General features: G+C 42.3%; 1 long non-coding RNA gene and 1 gene segment (V, D, J or C); one reads left to right on the top strand and one right to left on the bottom strand.

The window, feature by feature from the left end:
• The window catches only part of LOC103543748 (T cell receptor alpha chain MC.7.G5-like), a 440,107-nt gene that overhangs the window by 22,465 nt on the left and 402,366 nt on the right, over window positions 1-15,276 (bottom strand).
• Window positions 7,595-15,276, top strand: part of LOC139077692 (uncharacterized) — a 101,034-nt gene continuing 93,352 nt past the window's right edge. For both annotated transcript variants that reach the window (XR_011530199.1, XR_011530198.1), the window contains exon 1: window positions 7,595-7,664. This is a non-coding gene — a long non-coding RNA (uncharacterized lncRNA). The remainder of the gene's footprint in view (window positions 7,665-15,276) is intronic.

Genomic DNA, 15,276 nt, shown 5'->3' with positions numbered 1-15,276 from the left:
GAGAGAGTGGTTTTTAACAACGCCTATGGCTATAGATTCACATATAAACAGCTATTTTACTAAGATCCTACATATATTGAAATAATTATATTACCACTCCTAGCCTTTTCTTTTTGTTCTGAAGACAAATAACATCTTACACGTGTATAGTATTCAACGATTTATAAAATACTTTACATATATTAGTTTATTTTATCTTTAAAGTAACCTATGAGGTGATATTAAACATTTTCTTTTTACAGATGAAGAAATTGTGGCCCAGATGCACTAATCAAGCCAGTCTTGGAGGAACTGGAAGTATTCAGCCAAACTTTCTGCCTTTTTCTTTAGGATCAGCTCTCTGACCGGGCTGTTTCAGTCTGTTATTTTTGGCTCATCCACATGCCTATTTTTCTCCACAACTAGATTCTTTTATCCTCTGTACCATTACTTTAACATTTCTTTCTACATCAGAATGCACTTAAGTCTGCATAAACCATTAACTTCTTGACACTTGGGCCCTACAAATACTGTAGTAAGTTCAATGGGCCTCAGTAGCCACATTAAGCCTCCGACTTTAGTGACATATTGTCTGCTTACTGGGTTTTACTGATAATCTTGTCCCACTCCCAAAGATGAATGTGTTATAAATCACAGCACGGTGCTGCCTGACAATAGTGCTCCAGCTACCTTGATAACAGATTAATGTGATTAGCATGCATCTATCCTCCCTCCTAGGAGCTCTGGCTGGGATTCCCCCTCTTTTATTACTGGAATAAAGACTAAGCCATGGAATTAAGCCTGTGAAATCTCATTTCAGGGCATAATAGTAGTGATGTAGGGGAAAGCCTGGGAAGAGTCCAAGTGATATTCTCTAGACAATTCTGACGGAGACAACTGTCAAGACAACTCTCTAGACAACACTTACATTCTTCAAAAAGATTTGCGAAATTTCACCAAGTAATCTTGTTTTACTAGCCAAAAGATATCAGCTCTGATCCTCATTTTTACTTAGGAATCAATACTTGTATACAATCTCATTTTATCAGTGTTTTTCAAATTGCTCTTATCACTGTAGGTAATCTTTCTTTCTTTTATCACTTTAATGTATTTTAAAAAATTTTGTGAGCATGGAGTGGAACATGGGATATAGTTGGAGTATTTGGGATGGGGGACAGCATCCATCTTTTTCATTTTGTTTTAGTGGCTTTCATCACTAAACCCCAATACTTCTTGAGTTAAGGAATGAGGACACATTTAGTCACCTGTGCAATATAAGGCTGCAGGATAAGTATAGGCATTATAATCAATAATAACCAGGTACTTACTAGGACTCACTGATACGGTGGTTCCTTTCCCAAAGATCAATGCATTTCCTCCCTGATAGGCACAGTGAAATGAGCCCCTGCAAATACTTCACGCACTTGCCCACTCACTTTACCTTGTATATCATTGTAAACAATGGAAACTTGTATTCTGTCCTTGCCCTTGGCAAAGAACTCAATGAGCTTTTGGTGTTTGGGTATGCAATGACAAAGCTCCGTTACTTTGTGAGAAGGAGGGTAGATGGTGGTAGGTCCTCCACTCACTCAATAACTGTTCACTGAACACCTCCAGGTGCAAGGCACTGTGCTAGGCACTGGGGATAAGGTGGAGAGCTGTTTGGACACTGTCCCTGTCTCATGGTGCTTACAGTCTAGGGAGAGGCACACATAAACAAATACACAGATAATACAATGTCAAGTGATGAGAGTGCATGAATAAAATCAGGCTGGATATTGGGACAGAGAACAACCAGGTGGTAGCTGTTTTTGGTGGCTTGTTACATTGGTTGGGCAGGAAAGGGCTCTCTGAGAAGGTGATGTCTTAAGTGGGGTCCAGGCATTGAGAAATTAATCATTGCTTCTATTTACAGATAAGCAAATTGAAGGCCTGAAGGATCAAAGCCTGGCTCCAAATCGCACAGTGTCAACCACAGACATGGACACTTAGATCATGCCTTCTCCCTGCTGAAATACTACATCTAGTTCTACCATGTAAATTCCTGGTCAGAAAAGATAATGTGAAACAGAGGGTTTTCCCAAGTGGCTTTGGGATGTTATCTGGGTAGTTGGAAACTGTGGAACTGGCTGTTAAGGGCATCAAGGTTATAAGAGGATGCCAACTGGAAGAGAAGGTGCTGGCATCTCAGAATAAGTTTTTCTGATGGAGCTGGCCACTGAGATGAAGAGACCGCTTCCATCCTCCTTCCCTATTAAGTTGGCAAATGATGCAAACTGTTACCTAGCAAAATGAGGCCTTATAATTAGGATGGAGTGGGCTTGGAGGGTGCTCTGCACCCCATTAAATCTGAATAAATTGAGAACATTTGGCAGTCTACTTAGATTTCCAAAAAAGGTTGTTACATGTCTCAATAACTAATCAAGTCCAGAATTCATAGCAATACTTACTAAGATTCACCTTTAAGATGGTCCCCCTTCCAAAAACCAGCTTCTGGGCGCTTGAAGACCCCACAGTGATCCATTTTACCACAAAAACCAAAGGGTGCTTCATTTTCAAACATAAGAATTCTCCCAGGGTTCTCTCACTTGGTTGAAACCCAATTCAACACTAAGCACATATTTAGGTAAACTCAAGAAAAGTCTTAAACTCACACACTCTTCAGAATGGTAGGGAACCTCAGAAACTATTTACTACAAGCTCCCAACCTCACACATTTATCTCCTAAGTAGTCTCAGGTTCTTGAAGATTTTCAGGGACAGTCTTGCTCACCAAATCTCATCTTCTATTTTCTCATAATTAGAAGGGTTCATTGTATATCCAAGTTCAATCCATTCTCTGCCATAGTCAAAGTCCATGAAGCTTGCTCACTCTCAGTGGAATTCATTCCAATTCTCCAATGGAATTTTTCATAAAATCTGACTTTTTAAAAATCATGAATCATGTGACTGCCCATACTTTTCAAGGAGATTTCATATATATTATCTTGTTTGACTCTTACAAAATCCTTTGAGCTAGGCAGAGCTGGAATCATAAGCTCCATACTGTAGATGAACTGAGGCTTAGAGATCTTGAGTGGTCTCCCCAGGCCCACAAGTTGGTGAGTAGCTAGACTAGGTTCACATTGTCTTTGGCCCCTAGATGAACACCTTAATGACTTATTTTGTACATGTTCCTATACTGATCATATCATCTTGCCTTTCAAGTATCCTTCCTTTCCTTATTCACTTCCCCAGTGAAAAAGACAATTTCATCACCAACAAAAACAATACTTCTCTCTTTCCTCCCACCCAAAACCCCAAAACTCCAAACAAGCCTCCAGCTTAACTCCTTTTCAGAGCAATGTCTTTTTAATCCTCACATGCTTTCTGTGAACCAGGAGATAAGAGTTACCAATATTTCACTTGCATTAATTGGGAAAAATGAGAGCCAGAGGAGATAAATCATAATGCTGGTTATAGAGGGTGCAGCCTGGTACGGACAGCAATATACTGAACCTTAGAAAATGTGGGTTGTTGCCCTGCTATTGTGACTGTGTTCAAATCACTTAACCACTCTGAATAAAATCACCCCTTTCCACCTTCCTCTGCCTCTCAAGACAATTAGATAAGAGATGTGAAGAAATAAGGAAAGTACCTTATTTTCCTTCTCTCTTTTTTTGTTTTTTTGAGGAAGATTAGCCCTGAGCTAACATCTGCTGCCAATCCTCCTCTTTTTGCTGAGGAAGACTGGCCCTGAGCTAACATCTGTACCCATCTTCCTCTACTTTTTATATGTGGGATGCCTACCACAGCATGGTGTGCCAAGCGGTGCCATGTCCGCACTCGGGACCCGAGCTGGCAAACCCTGGGCCGTGGAAGCAGAACATGCACACTTAACCGCTGTGCCACTGGGCTGGCCCCTGTTTTCCTTCTCTTAAGAAGGCAGACCCTAGAAAATATCAAGATAGCAATATCCTATATCCACACTAAATTCGTACATACATATGTGCTTATGCATAACAGCAAGAGTAAACATTTTTAAGGCAAGTTTGAGACAGATTAATTTAGACTAACACAACACATTCAATTTAAAACTGATAACTGGGCTCCTGCTTCAATGTTGGAAACAGACTTGTGGCTCAAGCGCCGGTACTTACTTGGCTTGACTAATACCCTGGTTCCTCCTCCAAAAGTTAGCTTGTTCCCCATAGCATTGGTCACACAGTGATTTGAGACCCAGCAAAAACCACAGGGACCCAGGACATCACACTCTGTAGATACCTGACAAAAGATATGTCCTATGGCCTTGGCAAAGTGGAGGGGTTATGATGTTTAGGGTAATCCTGTCTCCTAGCGCTGTCCCCACTTTATAGAGCTGGAATACTTTTAACCCGGCACTTATTTGGGTCTAGCACTTTCATCTATTTACTTACTTCTCTGCTTTGGCTGTTTGGACCTGGATCTGTGAGTAAGGATAGTAGCTCTCATCCACAATCTCATTCAGGGGCCTGTTTGGTCATTTTTAACCCACAAAGGAACCTGAGAATGGGAAGCCCAATAAGCTCAGGGAACCTTCAGCGTCGGGCTATTCATACATCCAGAGTGGAAATGCTGATGAACACACTCATATGCAGGTGTGCACTGTTAGGGTCTCTATATTCAATTTAGTGCCCAAGGAAGACCCCAAAGAGGAGGAGAATACTTTAGTCTTGGGTCCACCCAGACACTCTGAGCTGCTGTGTACTGTGGACCAGCACTGCTTTTCTTGGTCCAAGTTTCAGACCCTGATTCCCTATTCTGGAGCCCATCCATTGGTGAGGTTAGTATTAAGAAAGGGAGTGAGAAGGCTTCTTGCAGAAAGTTTACAGAGTATGATGGAGAGGTCATTCATGATAAGAAAGGAGCACGATAGTCAATGGAGCTTCTAACAAGGAAATGGCCAAGACTTATAAGACTCAAGAAAAATAAACCTTGTATACCTATCCTCCAATTTGGCATGCCCATTCTGGGTTGAAGGCCATATCCTTCCCCAAGTGTTGTGTGTGGCCCAGAGTGGGTGTTTTAGGATGTGGTTGCCCTTCTCCTTTGCCTTTGGTGGGATGAACACAGTCTCCTCTCAGATTTCAGGGTTCCTAAATGGGACCCTAGGTTATCCTGAAACTTCCTTCCACTTCCCCATTCCAGTCTACCTAAGGAGGGAGGGTCTCTTAGGAGGGGCAATACATATGTTCCCTTAGTTGCAAGTCTAATGGAATTCATTCATCTTCCTTTTCAATTTCTTCACAGTAATGTTTTCCCGGAGTAGAAAATAACCCACTCACCAGGCCACACAGTTAGCTGAGTTCCTCTTCCAAAGTACAGCTTCCCCACGCTTGAGCCTCTGTCGACACAGTGCTGGCCCCCTTTACATGAACCTGGCTCTAATGTTCTCCAAACACTTTCTCCCTTGCCCTAGGGGATAGGGTTGAAAATTCACCTCCATCCTCTTTAAGTGGCTTTAAATCTTTTTCTTGTGTAGCTGCCAGTCTAAGCTGGACAGCCAGTCCTCAGAGGCTATCTCTTAGGGGACAAACGGTCTGCAGTAACAATGGGCTTCCCACCTTCAGAGGCCCTTCCCATCAGAAAGCAATTACGCATCCTTTTGAGAGTGTTTAAATTGGAAGGAACTTTGCTTCCCTCGCCGTATTTCCCAGGATAAAAGGCCGCTCACTTACGTGGATTGTCATTATGTTCACATCCCTTTACAAAGCCGAACTTGTGAAAACTTGATAGACTAGATCTGTCCTCTGCAAAATCACCTCATTTCCCTCCTTCAACCTCTAGTCCTCCCTCCAGGCATTCCCCTTTTCTCTTCTTTCTTTATTTCTTCCTTATATCCTCCTTTATTTTCCCATTTACTGCACTGGGAAATCATACACCACCATCTTCTAGGCATAAAAATCCCAAATAACTGTTAGCTCATGAATAATTTGATGACCTATTTCTTTGGCTATCAAAATAATAAAAATAGAAGCATAGGTATGAGCTCACCTTTTCATCCTCTAAGCTTGAGTCATGGGATCTTAGCACTTAGAGTTGAAAGGGAGCCCAGAGATGAGTCAGTCCAATATCAAAAACGGCATAGAAATCCCTTCTATAACATCTCCTGGTTAGCCTTAAGGACTCAGCATGAAGATCTCCAAGGAAGAAGAGTTCTGCACTTCACAAAGCAGCCTTTCCACTGCAAGACAGTCTACTTGTTCAAAAAGATTCCATAGGAGGCTGAGACACGTCTTCTTTCAACTATTGGTTTTGATTTTTGCCTTCCATAGTAACCCCTTCCTCTTCTACACGGAGGAATATTTGAAATATTTGAAAAGCTCTTCAAATATTTGAAAAGAGTTATATCTCACCTTAATATAGTCCATTGACACCCCCTCTTATTTTTTTTAGGGATCTGAGATAATTTCAGGTAGTTAGCTTGGTTTTTATCTGACCATGAAGCCCATGCCCTCAATAAATTTATCATTGCGAAGGCATACCTGAGGAGGAGAGCTATTCTAGGGTGGAAGAGGGGGTGAGGGAGACAAGTAGAAAGTGTATAAAAGGATGTGATCCTAATGCAAACTGGGAAAGCTTTTTAGAATTTAGTTACCGACTATTGCACCTCCCAGGTGAAATTGCTCGTAATCGCACCCACCATTTTGTTTTAAAATTATTCTGACTTTCCTTTTTACTTACTTGCTCTTACAGTTACTGTGGTTCCTGCTCCAAAGGTCAACTTGTAGTTATATGCACAGTGGTATGTCTTCCTACACAAACCTCGTCAAGACCACAGTTAAGAGAGTGGGCTGAGGGGAAAGGCAGGCTGCCTCCTGGTCTAGCTCTATCCCCATGTGCTCTGAGCCCTTGGGTAACTATTTTAACCTCTTTCTGTTTTTTATCTTCACAGTTTCCTCATCCGTGAAAGTGAGGATGATAACATCTATCCCAGGGGATTATTAGGAAGGTTAAATGAGTTAAAGAATGAGAGGCATTTACACACATAGCAAGTATCCAATAAATGTTAGTTATTAGATTATCAGCAGGCCTATCTAATTCTTTTCATCTTTTAAAAATACATGTAATTTTAATCTGTCGTATCTCCTGTCTGAAATCCTAGACATTCATAGGTACTTTAAATTACATCCAAATGCTCTTTTGTCAACTAGTAAAAGTAGCAATAGTTAAAATTTGGGAATTTTCCTTATATAGGATACTATCCCAAGAGTGTGGTTGGTGGTTTCAGAATATTTACTGAATCATAGGATTTATTTACTACATTTAAATCTGTTTAAGAGACATGAGAAAAAGGAATGATAAAATGTTATGGGTGGGGACCCAAAACACGAAATAAAAGAACTCAAAACAATCCAGACTGGTAAGAGGGATTTAGATAATATGCTGGTAACTTTTTCTTCTAGACAATTACAACTTACTTGGCTTTACTCTGAGTTGGGTCCCAGATCCGAAGTAAAGTCTGTTATAGTTGTACACCATGTTTACTACCATTACAAAAAGTCTCCTGAGACTTCCTGAAAGGGAGGTGTGTTATCCAGAGATGATTAACCAAGTTAGGCCACTACTAACCCAACCTCACCAATTTTTTGCTCTTTCCCTAGAAAATTCAGGAACCAAAGTGAGGAATGAGCCAAGAGGACACATTCATTATCAGAGACAGGCAAGGTAAGGGCAACTGATTTTCTTCAGTGGTTTTATCAATTTAGTTTTCTGCTTGGGTTCATTCTTGTGTCTTCTGTGCTCCATACACACGATATTTGAATAAGGACTCTGCAAGTAAATGCTCTTTACCTTTTTCTTTTCCTAATTATAAATGAAAATTCTCCTCAAGTGGATGGGGTTGTGAGGAAAATCCTTATTCTGCCTTTGTTCCAGGGCTATCTGGAAGTTTCTTTCTCTGAGTCTGTACCTGGATCTGTGCTATGCTTGACAACATGACCTGAGCTTCTCTTAATGACATCCTGAACCACTTCAACTAGTTAGCTGTATTCTGTTTGCATGATCCAACAAGATCACTATATCCTATCTGTCAGAGTGTCTACATCATATAACCAAATGTACTTTAACATCCACATTGACACCCCCCACCCCTAGCCCCCACAATGAAACTGTACATTTTGGCTTTCTTTTTGCTTTCTGCCTGCATGTTCTCTGTAACAAGGGGGGGAAAAAGAGGACTTAGTGTTGGCTGTCGTTTGCAAGTCTAGATGAAACATTATTTATGGGCAAAATATTTTGCTGACAATTTCAAGAGAAAGGAAACCTCAGTGTCAACAGTTAGACACCCACACAGTTTGGATTTCAACAAATCTCAACAAATGAACACAGTTATGAGAAATAGAATAGAGGTGACTTCAGTTTAAGCCAAGTAATTATAATATTTATGCAGTTTTGGAGGGCAAGGGGCTTGCTTGTTCTTACTTGTAGAAATGATAATCAGTGTGTTACAGGAATGCATTGCTGGAAGGGCACCAGAGAGCTAAAGAAATAGAGCTTCATTTAAATACCTTAAATAAGCACCTTTGTGTTTGCCGACTTATGAAGAAATAAGCTAGAACAGGCTAGAAATGCAGCTGGCCAACTAGACTTGGTTTAAAATAGTTCCTGGTAAAACCATCTTGCAGCATTTTGTCTGGTTCTAGTGAAAATATTATGAGAAACAGAGGTTCCCTTTATGGGATCTATTATTCAGCAATGCTTCTAGGTTAGTGTAGCTTCTGTACTCATTTTCATCAACTCCTATTCCAACCTTAGCGAAAAGGTTTCTCCTTCCCTTTGGTGTTTGATAAATAATTCTCTTCTTACATAACCCTTTCAAATATGTGCTGTTAGTGTCTCTCCCCAACCCTCAACCCCAGGCCTAAGTTACATATAAGTACAGTGTACATTTATAGATTAATAAGTCAGTGAAAATAGTATTTAATCGTGGCAGCCTACCAGGTACAACAGTCAACTGGGTCCCGGATCCAAAGGTCAGTTGCCAGCCTGAACCAGAATAAGCACTGTGATATGCCCAACAACAAAAACCAGATCAAATAGGCCAGGTTGGCAGAGCATAGAGTAAAGAGTTGGCAATTACTTTATGAATTTGGCCTAAGTTATTGTCAATCTAGGTTTGATCTAGACTAACCAAATTGCCTGTCTACAAATCCTAAATAAATCCTTCTTTGTCTTTACAGTTCCATTTTCTTTTAGGGAAATCTTTGCTTTCCACTTTCTGCTGTAGAGTCTAAGCATCAAATGTATGCTTTCAATAGATATGTAGAGTAAGTGCTCTCTGATTTTAGATGTCAAACCAGCACTCACATCTTTTCATCTAAGAAGACTCACAAAGCTCAGGACAGAGAATATTTCTCCTCCACTCTGGGTGTCACTGTGTTATGCCACCAGGAAACTGCCCAGATCCTGAGTCCTCCTTAGACTGAGTCTACAGGATCTAAATGAGGTATAGAGTTGGTGCTATCCAGTTAATTTAGCCACTAGTTTGATATATTGATAAAATGATTTCATAATGACCAAATTATGAGGGAAATTGATAGTTTTCCACTTCACTTTTGGTCCATTTCTTTTCTCATGACTAAGGTGGTATCTATTGTTGATTTAGCTGCTAAAAGACTTTAAAACTGCAACAAAAATTAGTTTAAATATTTCCTAAGTTAGTAAGGATGGTCTAAAAGTGTCATGTCCAAGAAGGATCAGGATATGGATTGTCATATCCGAGGGAACAAATGGGATCCAATTCCAAGATGTAAGTTCCCTGAGGGCAATATCATGTTGAGTTTGTTCCCTGATCGGTCCCTGGTCTGAGCACCGAGCTTGGCATAGGGTAGGTGCACAAAAATATGTCAGATGAGTCCTGCAGACTCCTTATACTTCAGGCCAGGAGAATTAATGATAGAGACAGTTTTGGCAAACTGGAGACTTAAGTTTTAGTCTTAGCTGAGCCATACACACTCTGTGGGGCCATGTCAGCCTCTTCCCTGGGCCTCAGTTTTCCATAAATGGGGATAATCAGAAAGAATGATTTTAAGGGTTCTCTCTGCTCCATGAGGCTATGTTGTACACATTTTGGGCCTAAAGTTTCAGAAACAGAAAGTATCCCACAGTACTTATGAATAAAATTTTTTAAGTGATTTTCACACTTTGGGAGAGGCTAATCACAGTTATTTTGGTCAATGATCATTATTTACAAGGTTTTTCCTGTAAGTCGACATAATCTTAGCCAAAAAAGAACAGTACCTTAGAGGTTTGTTAGTCTTGTCACTAATTATTGTACAAATCCAGAGCTGCAGATTGTAGCCAATACCACAAGTAATCAGTCACACATCTTTAGTTCCACTGCATATATTCTGGGAGCCATTCCCAGAGACTCTCCTACACGGCCCGTTTTGCACCAAGATGTCAGATCCTAGCCAAAGAAACTTTTGTCCTCCTTCTATGTGATGCTCATACATACTTTCTAAACATTTTTCATATAGTATACAATTGGGGGCTAAATCAGCCCTTAATCCACAGACATTGTTTAATCCTGGGATACACTTTTATACTTACTGGGCTTCACAGATAACTCGGTTCCCTGCCCGAAGATAAGCTTTCCTCCCTGGTTATAATTTACACTGTGTTACACATCCTGTCAAAAACACATCCAATCTTCCCGAACACATTTCTCATCCTCCATCCACAGCAGCTCTCTCCCACGCCACAGCATGAATCATGGCTATACTTCTTATTGTAACTTTTTTCCTTATAAGGGGAATAAAGGACTTACACACGGGACTGATAGAGAATAATGAGAATTCCTATTTATACAAAAATATTTCTGTCCGAACTGATCTCTCATGTTTTCTTAATGGCTCTGGGTATTGCTGTTCAGGGAAATGACTTCCTTTCAAATATGTTTCTCACAGTCTCACCTAGAAATACTTGGCGCATGGGGGTTAAAATTAAGAGCAGGTGAGGCTCAAGGGAACGAGGCTTACCTGGGGTGACCACAACCTGGGTCCCAGCTCCAAAATTCAATTTCCCCCAGCTGTCAGTTGTCACACTGTGACAAACGCCTCTACAAAATGGCTTCCTCAGAGAAGACAGCTGCTAAATGAAGACAAACTGCTCATGGGGAAACAATCTTGCTACAAAATGAGGTAACTGTGTGATATGAGATATAAGCTTTTTTCCCCCCTTCTCTTCTAATTTCTCTTTTTTCAAGACATCAAGGATGATGTGTGCCAAGAGCTGCACTTCCTGGGCAGCAGAGCCAGAGGGTGGCACCACTGGGGTTAATGGAGCCTGGCTTCTGGCTCTCGACTCTGCAGTGATAAAAACCCACCACATCTAGGAGTTGACCTAAGGCCAAACCCAGTCCTCAGCACCACTGGAGCTCAGATTACAGCTGATTGCCCCTGCTACCCTCTCATTTAAATAACCTGGTGCTTTGAATTCATGAGTCTACTGGAAAAACTGTTCCAGGATCCCTGAGTTCTGTTCTACATCAATCACTGGCCTCTACTTGCCTCAGTTTTTAAGTCTATGCAATGGGGATAACTCTAGTGGAATCTCCTTCTGAGGAAGACTTGCCATCAGATGGTTTTACTTATTGGAAGTTTGAGAGGATGGACGGGCCCCAAGGCTGGGTTATTGGTGAGCTCCTAGTGGATTTCTTCCCCTCCACACTTCCCAGGGCTCCTTCAAGGATGAGGAAGATGACAAGGTACTGGGCCTTGCTGGGCTCAGCCTCTTTAATGTCCTCTTGACCCAAAGAGGCCCCCGTGGAAAAGAGAGCAGGTCTTTCTTTTGGAGATAATCATATTCAGTGCACACTTCAAATTATATGCCACTTACTTGGCTTGACAAGCAGCCGTGTCCCCTTCCCAAAGATCAAGGTGAAGCCTTGTCCTTCCCCACAGTGATTATCTCAGCATCAGAAACCTGCCAAGTCAGCTTTCCCTGACAAAGAGCCCTCCTGAGAAGGGAAAGCTCCAGTGTATTCCTCCACTGTTATTCACATAGGTCCATGATTTTCCTCCCTGAATAAGCCATCCCTCCCACTCCTTACTGTCCTCAGGTTCTACTTTCCTCTCCAACCCTGCTGCTGAGGTCACAATGGACCCAGGCCTCAAGCCCTTCTGGGTCACTCCCACGCTGAGCTCTGGGCTCATCTCTCCCACCTAACTGTACTTACAGGGCAGCACCGACAATCTGGTTCCATTACCGAAGATCAAACTCTGGCCATAGGTATTCCCACAGTGCCTCTGGGCTCTGCAAAAACTGTGTAGAGCTCCCCCCGACCTCCAACACACCCTACACATCTCAACACCACAAACAACCCAGGACCCAGAACCTGTGTTTTGGCTTTAGGGTGAAAAAGCCAGCCCATTTGTCCTGTCTAGTCCTGAGAACAAAGGGAGTTTGGGACACGCTAAGCAAAGGGGTTCCAAAACTTAACCCAACAACCCTGGTGTCCAAGAGGATGCAGCTCTGCATTAATGAGCCAGAGTTTTTTTTCACAGGGAGAGGCTCTGGGGGCTGGGAAGTGGTTTGGAGAGGTTCTCTCATTTCTCCTCCTGCCTCGAGGCGGGGCCGCGCTTCCATCACCCCTGATAGGAGGGTGTCTATCTCCTTTCAAAAACCCTCTAGAGAAAGTGCTCTGGCAACTACTCCTGACAGTTCATTTTCACTGTTCAAAAAGCTATTAGGAAGGTTTTAACCACTAACCTCACTCCTTTCTTCTTGCAGTATTAGCCACATCCTGTGATTTCAATCCTGGTGGAGCTGGAGAACACAGCCCTTCTAGCTTTTGTTTAACACATCCTTTCCCAGATTTAGATATATGACTCAATACCCACCTGACCCTCAACCTCTTTTCTTCAATATTAACTGCCTCAATTTGGCCCTATAGACTTTACTGATCCTCCATCTCTGGTCTGAGGCTATTTTCATTTAGGGGCTATTTTCAGGTGCCATATTTCTCATGAGCTTCACCACCCAGAGGAGTAGGACAATTTTAGGACAAGCTGCTCTTCCTTGTGAAGCTTCCGTCCTCTCTCTGTGCCTCTCCCTTCACATGGGGGAGCCCGCGTCTTGGGGTACTTTGGAGGAAGTCACACTGGGATCAGCTTGATGAGAGGGTGGTGCAAGGTTTCAGTTTCTGCTCCAAGGGCTTGTGTATAGCCTCAGGAGCTCCAGCCACACAGCTCTCTGCAGAAACATCTCTCCTGCCTCTGACACTTGGATGATTTTGTATTTAAATTAGCCAGGATTCTTTCTATTTCCACGTAGACACTTTCAAATCCCAGGTGAAGAATTTCATAGAACAGGCTGACATTCTCCACCCTCTCCACATGCCAGCTCTTTTCCTGATGCATGACAGAGCCTTGACAGAAGAGCCTGAGGGGCGAAACAAAAGCTCTCCTGTGTGTTGGAGACTATGTTTATCATTATTATTAATAGCTAGGGTTTAATGAGCTTTTTCTATGTTTTGAGCACTATACCAAATACTTTAGCTGTGTTATTTCATTTGATCCTTACAATAACTCAACAGGGCAGGTTTATTTTTATCCTCATCTTATGGATGGGGAAACTGAGGCTCAGAGACGTTAATTAATTTGCCCAAGGTCACACAGTTAGTAAACTTGTGGAGCCGGGATTCAAATCTAGATTTTTCTGTCTCCAAATCTCATGCGTAATCACTTGGGTTCAAAATGTCCAGAGATGACACATGGCATCTCAGAGATGCTGCGGAAGTAACTCAATGCTAAGTCTCACATTCAATGGCAGAAATTTTGTTCTCAAACTAGATACCAAAAATTCTAGTGGTTCTTTTCAGAGATCTAAATTGCAGTGTAGTGGGGGAGTGAAAGCCAGATGCAAGAAAGTACTTTCTGGCAGCAAGGGTTGCTCAGTTTTAGAATTAATTACAGAGAGAAGCTGAGGAATTCCCTGTCCTAGACCATCAGACGGAGCCAAAGTACATCCCATATGGCCAGGGAGTGTGCAGGGAAGCCTAGTCAGGGGTGGTGGGGGAGGACACTGGGTCCCCTCTGGAGGTCCTTCCTGACATTCTCATTGGCTCAATTATTGTTTATATCTCTCTTTCTTTGAAAAATGTTGTATATGCTCCTGAGAGCCCCTCACCATGAGCTAGAGCAAGGGGGTGTGTGCATTTGCACGCACATCTCATTTTAAAGCAGAGAAGGGAACCAATTCTCTTTGGCCTGGGGAAAGAATGTTAATAAAGAGCCCAAGCAGATCCTCAGGATTAAAGTATTTTTCAAACTAATGATTTGATCGACTGCCCCTAACGGCCCAGCCAAAGAAGAACACAACTTACTTGGCTTCACGGTGAGCGTGGTCCCGTCCCCAAAGGTTAATTTGCCTGCATTGGTGTTACACAGTGTTCAGTGCTATTGCAATAACCTTGACTGGGCCCTCTAGGAAGACAGGTGGAGGTGGAGGAGGCAAGCAGAAAAACAAAACCTAAAATGACTGCCCATGGCCAAAACAATCTCCTTGTGATTAGGTTAGAATGTGGGATGAATACTAATAACTAGCAACTTCTCAGCCCGATTCTATTTGCGGGATTTTTCTTGAAAGAATGGGCCTTGGCAGGAGCACCTCCTGGGAAATTCACTCAAAGTGGCTCCCGCTCAGTCTCCTGGGATCCTGTCTTGTTTGTTATTCCTGTAGGCTCTTTGTCTATTTTCATCCAATTCCTGCCTTTTTTCCCTCTACTTTCCCCGGACCTTCCTCCTCGTGGTGGTTCACATATTTTCTCAGGGAGAGACTACATGGATATGAAAAGCCAAGTACAATGCCCCAGGGAGTATATGCATTAATAACCTTGTTTTCCAACTGGTATCACGAACCACCCAACACAAACCAAGCAAAGAAAACACCACCTGTGTTTTGACAGCTTCTGCATGATGGAAGAAGGGTTTCTTGGGAAGAATAATTAGCCAGAAAGAAGAACTTACTTGGTGTGACCGAGAGTTTGGTGCCCTTCCCAAAAGTGAGCTGGGAACTCCCGACCCCAGAGTATGCACAGAGTTTCCTCTCTTTGCAAAAACCCCAAAGATGCTGAGAAAATCAAACCCCTCACAGCATAGGAGCAGCACTGACAAAAGCTCAGACTGTAACAATACCCAGATGACAGGCAAACGAGAAAGGCTGTTACAGAGGCTTGCCACGGGTGGACCATCCTGGAGTCCTACAGAGACCTGGCTGGATTTCAGAGGTCATCTAGTCCATCCTCCTGTCTTCAGCCAAGGTGTTCTCTGACCAA

Source organism: Equus przewalskii, chromosome 1 (assembly GCF_037783145.1).
Source record: "Equus przewalskii isolate Varuska chromosome 1, EquPr2, whole genome shotgun sequence".
NCBI lineage: Eukaryota > Metazoa > Chordata > Mammalia > Perissodactyla > Equidae > Equus > Equus przewalskii.
Note: the sequence above shows the minus strand (reverse complement) of the source record. Positions and strands in the feature narration are given on the sequence as shown.